Genomic DNA, 6,942 nt, shown 5'->3' with positions numbered 1-6,942 from the left:
TTGATTTTTTTTTAAAGACATCCTGTAATTATGGATTTCAGAAGCAGAACGGACCATTTAGATAACCTATTGTGATCTTGTATCCTTATATTTCAGGATTGTCACAATACTTTCCCCCAAAATTGTGGGAAAATTAGCTGTGTTTATGTAACAGCTAAGAATTCAATGAAAAGCTGAAAACAATACGTTCTAGGAAGAAAAAACCCCATAAAATAACTTGGAATGCATGTTACATCATATACAGTAGGTTCTCATAAGGTAGCTACATCTTATATGCTTATATCTTTTCTTCAAAAACATACAGTCTATGCACGATTAACAATTGGATGCACAGTGCCTGCTTCTCAGCTGGCAGAAAATTAGCATAGCTCCAGGTTTATGGAATTACAATAATGCAGTTGCTGAGGTGCTGACCCACTGAGTTTATCCCAAATGTAAAATAAGAATGTGTAAAAATGTACTCTAGAAAAGATTACCTGACAAAGATTTCAGGTAAAATGAGTATTTCCAAGGAGTCATATTTTTCTGCTCTGATTCCCCACCCCCCAAAGTCGTTAGAATTTTGCCAGCAACAATAACTTTCAGCATGATGTGAAAGGTTAGGCTATGAAAAGTTGGTTGCCTGGTTATTTATTTATTGCCATTTTTACCTTCTCTAACCTGCTGTTTTACTTGGTGACTTTCCTATTTAGCAAGCCAGAGTTTTGATCTGGGTTAGGTAATGTAGAATGAAGCAATGCTGACACAGGAAAAGTAAGACTGGAATATAGCTAGTCAGGGTGTCCCAAAGAGAAATTACACTTCTCAGATTCTTTTGAAAAAGGCCCACCCTAAACATCCAACAGCCTGGTGACTAGGGCATAGAGCCAGTGCTCGCTTCTCTCTGGTCTAATGAATATTCTGAAGTCAAATCCTAAATTCAAATCCCTAATCTGCCCGATTCATGATTCAGTACAGGGGTCTGAACTTGGGTCTTCTACCTCTTTAGGTGCAGCCCCTAACCCCAGGCTACTGGCTATCCTAACATGGATTGATCTTTCCCAGGATAACCAGAAATTCCATTCTGAAACAGAGAACTTGCTGATATGTTTTAAGGGGTAGATGTTATAGCCATATTGGTGTATGGATATAGGCAGACAAGGTTCTTTGGGTAAATATGATATTTTGTATTAGACCAACTCAAAGAGTTGGAAAAATTCTTCTTAGCAAGCTTTCGGGTATAATACTCTTCAACAGGCTGAAGAATATTTTGCAGTTGGTGTGTGTGCTCTTCCTGGATGAAATGAATAGTAAAGCTGTTGAGGCTGGTATACATGCAGGAAAGCCAGTCAGTGAAGATGTAAACTGAGGAGTCAGTGGGTGAGAGACAGTTGAGGCTTCATTGGACTGATGTGTTGCCTTGCTTCTTACTACAGAAGAATAGGCATCCTTCTTTGAGACTCTGGGCCCCATGGGAATGCAAGTTTTAGTACAAGTCGTACACCAAAATCAGAGTGCATTAGTTGAAGTATTAAATGCGTAACGGGGGAGGGGGCAGTATGAATTTCTTAATTAACTACTCTGTGTGGATTTAGCATATTTTCCAGTATTGGACAAGGGGTATGTTTTGCCACATCAAAAAACTGCTGACCACTTCTTGGTTAAGAGAACATTTTCTGTGTATTAATTTTTGATTGACAGGGCATGTGACACTGACTGGAATGAATGTTTTCAGGAGCCCAACCTTAACACCTTTGTTTTGAAAAGTCAGACTGCAGCCTGGTTAATACAACTGCACAGGGAAACAGGAGCTAAGAAGATACTTTCATTACTTCTGTGTGTTGCCTACTAAATAATGGGTAGCAAGATAGAGAAGAGATGTTACTGAGGAGCTGCTGTGCCTAAAGACTAGTTGCCAGGGGGAAGTGATTGTACAGAAAGCCCAGGTGGGGTGTATAGAACTAGCTCCTCTGCATTCATTCACTGTGTGGCACTATCAGCAGGCAGTTACTCCATTTCAAAGCATGGCATGCAAATAAGCTACCTTCCTTCAATGTGCTGCATGTGAATAGTGTATATACACATAGGGAGCTAGTGTGGAGTGCACAGTGTTCATACCCTGTCTTAGTGTGCTGCACCTTCCCTACGTTGACAAGCCCTTAGCAAGTAGGCAGGGATCTGACACTGGTCTTCCTTCCCCTACAATAATCTAGTTAGCGAGGTCCTCAACCTCTTGTCCAACTTGCATCATGAATGCCACTTCTAAATCCTCCCTTCTTTACTATTCATTTCATCCAGGAAGAGCACACACCAAAGGCAGAGACTTCCTCAGCCTGATGAAGGGTTTTTAAACCTGGAAGCTTACCAAAATTTTCCCCCCAACTATTTAAGTTGGTCTAATAAAAGATATTAGATTCACTAAAAGAACCTTGTCTGCCTAAACTCTCCCTAATATTTATCCAACCTCTTCGTGAAAATGTCCAGGGAAGGGGGTTTTACAGATCTCCTGGGCAGCCTATTCCACTGTCTCACTGCTCTCAACAGTAAAAGTTTTTCCCCCTGATATCTAATCTATTTTTTGCAATGCGAAGCCATTGCTTGGAGTCCTGCCCTCTTCTGCACAAGGCAAAAGTTTTCCCCCCTGCCACCCCCATCTTCTTCATAGTAGCTTTTCAGATATTTGAAGAATGCTGTATCATGTTCTCCCCTAATCACTTTTTCTGAAAGCTGAACATCTAGCTCTTTCAACCCTTCCTTGTATAATTTGCCTTCCAATGCCTTTTGTGTGTTGTTGCCTTCTTCTGGATGCCTCTAATTTCTCTACTTCCTTCTTAAAATGCAAAGCCCAGACCTGCATGCAGTGCTCTAGATGAGACTTAAGCAGTGCCAAACAGAGAGGCACTATCACCTCCCATGTCCTGCATTTAATACTCCTGTTGATGCAGCCCATAATTGCATTTACTTCCCTCCCACCCCAACTGCATCATGTTGCTGGCTCCTTCTCAGTAATGCTGTCACTTAGCCAGTTATCTTCCATTCTCTATGTGTTTTTGTTTATCCTTCCTGGCATTGCACCTTACATTTGTCCGTGTTAAACTTCATCCTGCTGTCTCTAGCCCAGCTTTCCAATTTATCAAGATCCTGCTGATTTCTACCCTGCTGTTCTCCACTAGGTCTGTAATTCTTCCCAGCTGTGCATCATTTGCAAATGTGCTGAGGAAACTTTCAGTTCAGGGGTTCAAATCATTAATATATTAAAATAGCATTGGAACCAGGACAGACCCCAGTGGAACCTCACACAAACCCTCCTCCCATCCTGACATCAATCCATTTTTAGAATGATCCTTTGTTTGTAGTTGTTGAGCCAATTACCTCTCCACCTTGTAGTAATTTTATGTAGTCCACATTTTTCCAATTTGCTTATGAGAAGGTCACGTGGAAGGGACTTTATCAAAAGCCTTACTAAACTTAGCTAAGTGTACAACTAAATCACTTTATACTTTTTTTCAGTGTCTGTCTTTCAGGAAACTAAAAAAAGTAAAGTGATTTAGTTGTACACTTAGCTAAGTTTAGTAAGGCTTTTGATAAAATCCCTCCCACGTGACCCTCTCATAAGCACATTGGAAAAATATGGATTACATAAAATTACTACAGGGTGGTCGTGCCTAAGTGTGCATGTGAAAATAAAGTCACTTTTGCAGGAAGTCTAGTGAAGAATGAGTACGTTTTAACCAGGCAATTTAACAAAAAGTGGAAATACAAAGATTACAAGCTATCTTCCGCTCTACCCATTTCCAACATGAAATGCCTCACTGGTCAAAGGCACTGCAATGTCATGGATTTAAAACATACTAAAGAGCACAGCCACAAAAATCAAACAGACCTTAACATTTGACCTTATTGGGCAAAACAAACCTACTATTATCAAAGAAAGCTAAGCATGCCTAGCTAATTGACTGATCTTAAGAAAGGCTTTTCTTTCCATGACTGAACCTTAGGCATGCAAAGCCTTGTCATCTTTCAGTTTAACAGGGTTTTCTTTGACCTAATTGGTAACATTTCCAGGTTAGAATAATATTTTGAGTAGCTGAGGGGAGGATTGGGGGGAAGGGGGGGAGGGGAGGAGTTATAGTACCTGTACAGTGTATGAATGTGTGCTTTTTGTGCTTGGTGTTTTTAATTATTAAACATTTTGGGAACGATATGGAATTTTAAAACACAAAATTAAATGCTCCTTTCTATGACCTTGGCCTACCTACGTACATTCTATTGTCAGATTATCCAGTAATCCAAAATATGTTAAAAGAAAAGGAGGAAAAATTAATTTGCCTCTATCCTAAAACAACACTGGAATGAGTAATCCATCACCTATGCATGTGACATACAGATGCCAATATCTTCTTCAGAGATGCAATCCAGACATGGTTTCTGTGGACATTTTAATAAGGCTTTAATAAGGCATTTTAAAAATGTCCTTTTAGCTTATTAAGACAGCCTTCAAGACATCTCTAACTAATATACACAATAATGAACTGCTCACAAGGTTACACTGATGACAGCCTATACTATAAACCACTCATTCCTAAAGCAAAAGAAGAGCTCTCTTTCATTCTAACTCATCTCACTGGTCCCAGAGGATCCTTCCCAAGACACTGAGACCAAATATCTTTCTCCAAATAGGAGGCAGCTGCAGCAATTGGAAAGTATTTCTAAGGGGTGGTCCCTGGACAGCTTGGGATTGTGAGCTACCTGCAGCTGGAACACAAAGAGTCCATCTACACATGCTCATTTAAGGAGCTTTAGCCATTTTAAAGGTGCATTAATGGTACAGGTCTACATGTGCATGCACTTAATACGCCTTAAAAACGGCGATTTTAGACTAATCTTGCCTAAATTTGATACCTGCATAAAGGGACACAAAGACATCTTAAGGGACATGCAGACATCTTCGGGAGCCTTAGTGCTGTATATGTTGATTTAGTGGGCTGGAGCTGAGCCTGCAGAGCCCTGCACTGCCACCAGGTGCTGACAAGAAGCAACTTAGTCCCACGTTGGTCAGCACATAGACAGGTACTGCTGCTGCTGCTGGAAACGCCACTCCAGCTCATGTCTGTGACTGGAAGAACTGTATCCATTGCTGCTTCTTTTTGGCGTTACTCAGTGGCAGCGCAGGGCCCTGTGGGCTCAGCTCCAGCCTGCTCTTGACCAATGCTGGGGAGGCAGGAGCATGGGGAGGGGGTTAGAGCTGGGGCTGGGTCGACTGCATCCAGGACTGGAGGCTCCCACCCCCTCAGCCAGCACTGGGCTCCACTGCTCATCTACAGTCCCACAGGCTTTTGGGCACAGAGAGTTGGGCTTGGTATCCTGCAGCCAGGCCCAGCGCTGGGTGCAGCTCCCTCGAGTCACTAGACATGGCCTGGGGGCTTGGGCATGCCCTCTGCTCGCTTGGAGCCAAGCTACCTCTGGCTGCGGTACAGTGGTCCTGGCTCCACACATGCTGCAGACCCTATGTGCCTGGGCACGGCCTGCGCCTGTCTCTGTGCTCCCCGGTCAGGAATGCACTCATTGTTCGTGCTGCCCTCAGCTACTTTCCCACGTGGCACCTGCCTGCAGGCCCTGGTGTGGCTGTGCATGCAGGCAGGTGCTATCCAGGTGAGGCTGCAAATGCGTTTACCCAGAAAAATGCGTTAAGGCACCTTAAGGCATGCACGTGTATGGTGCATTAAGTTTAGGCACACAAATTCACGTGTAGGCGTGCCCAAAATGTTGCTTGTAGATTGATTCATTCTTTGGGCTTTGTTTACATGCAAATCAGTGATCTCATTATGCTTTGTCCCATCCTCAGGAGGCTACCTGCAATACTCAAGCCAGCCTAGCATAGCATCGGGGTGGGAAAAGCAACTTTACAGGCACAAACTCAGATGCATTTATGAAGAGTGACTTGGTGCCATCTTATACAAATTCAGACTTCTAGGATAAGCAGACATGGTAACAAGTTCCTCTATTTTCTGCTTAAACAACCCACATTGGTAAACTCAAGGGAAATTAAACTGTTTATCTGGGGTCATTCCTGATTGTCATCTAAGTAAAAAGCATGGTACCTATCTTTTGCTTTTTAGATGTAATGTGTCATACTCGCTATAACTACAATACCATAGATGAAAAGCAAGTATGTGATATACATCTAAATTTTCAGGCAGAAAGGTATTGTTTTTTGGTGAAACTAATACCTGGGAGACATTTCAAGTTAGTTAACAGACGCAGACCACCTGTGGCTTGGTTCAGTCTTCCAGTAAGTTAAAGCAAATTGAAAACAGCTGAAAACGATACCAGCTGACAAGCGTCAAAGGCACAAACCACAGCAGGGGTCAGTGAAGGGTAGTAAAATTCCAAAACTTAACTGCTTCTCCTTGGCCATGGCCCAGATGCTATTCATAACAGCTGGGAATAGGAAGAGGAAGCCAATGAACTTAAGCACTTGTTAATGTTAACTAAGTGTTACTGTTCTGTCCTGAATTGTGGCTATAGGGTTCAGTTTCAAACTGGTGTAGATGGACTTGTCCAGGACTGTGTCAACTTACCCTATGTTGGGCCAGTTCAGCGTGGTAAACCTTGTAGGCTTGGCAGGTACACCTGCAAGCATTCAGCACTGCTCTAGGTGGGCTGCAAACTAAAACTGAAGGAGGGTACCCAGAGCCGTAGTGTGGCATGAATAGATTAACTGACAGTGTCATTCAGCAATCTTAAAATCCACCCAAACCACCACACAAAAGCTAGCTACGTTTGCTGCTCAAAGCAGCTCCACACGTGAGGATGTTGCTACTGAGCCCGTGAGGTTTACCATGGAGATATAGCCTTCATGTCTAATCCTGCACTATTAAAGTTACTGGGGAGTTTCTTACAGATTTTCATAGTTTCATAGTTTGTAGGGTCGGAAGGGACCTGAGCAGATCATCTAGTCCG

Source organism: Crocodylus porosus, unplaced genomic scaffold, assembly GCF_001723895.1.
Source record: "Crocodylus porosus isolate Cpor-Errol unplaced genomic scaffold, CroPor_comp1, whole genome shotgun sequence".
Lineage (NCBI taxonomy): Eukaryota > Metazoa > Chordata > Crocodylia > Crocodylidae > Crocodylus > Crocodylus porosus.
This window is presented reverse-complemented; position numbering follows the sequence as displayed.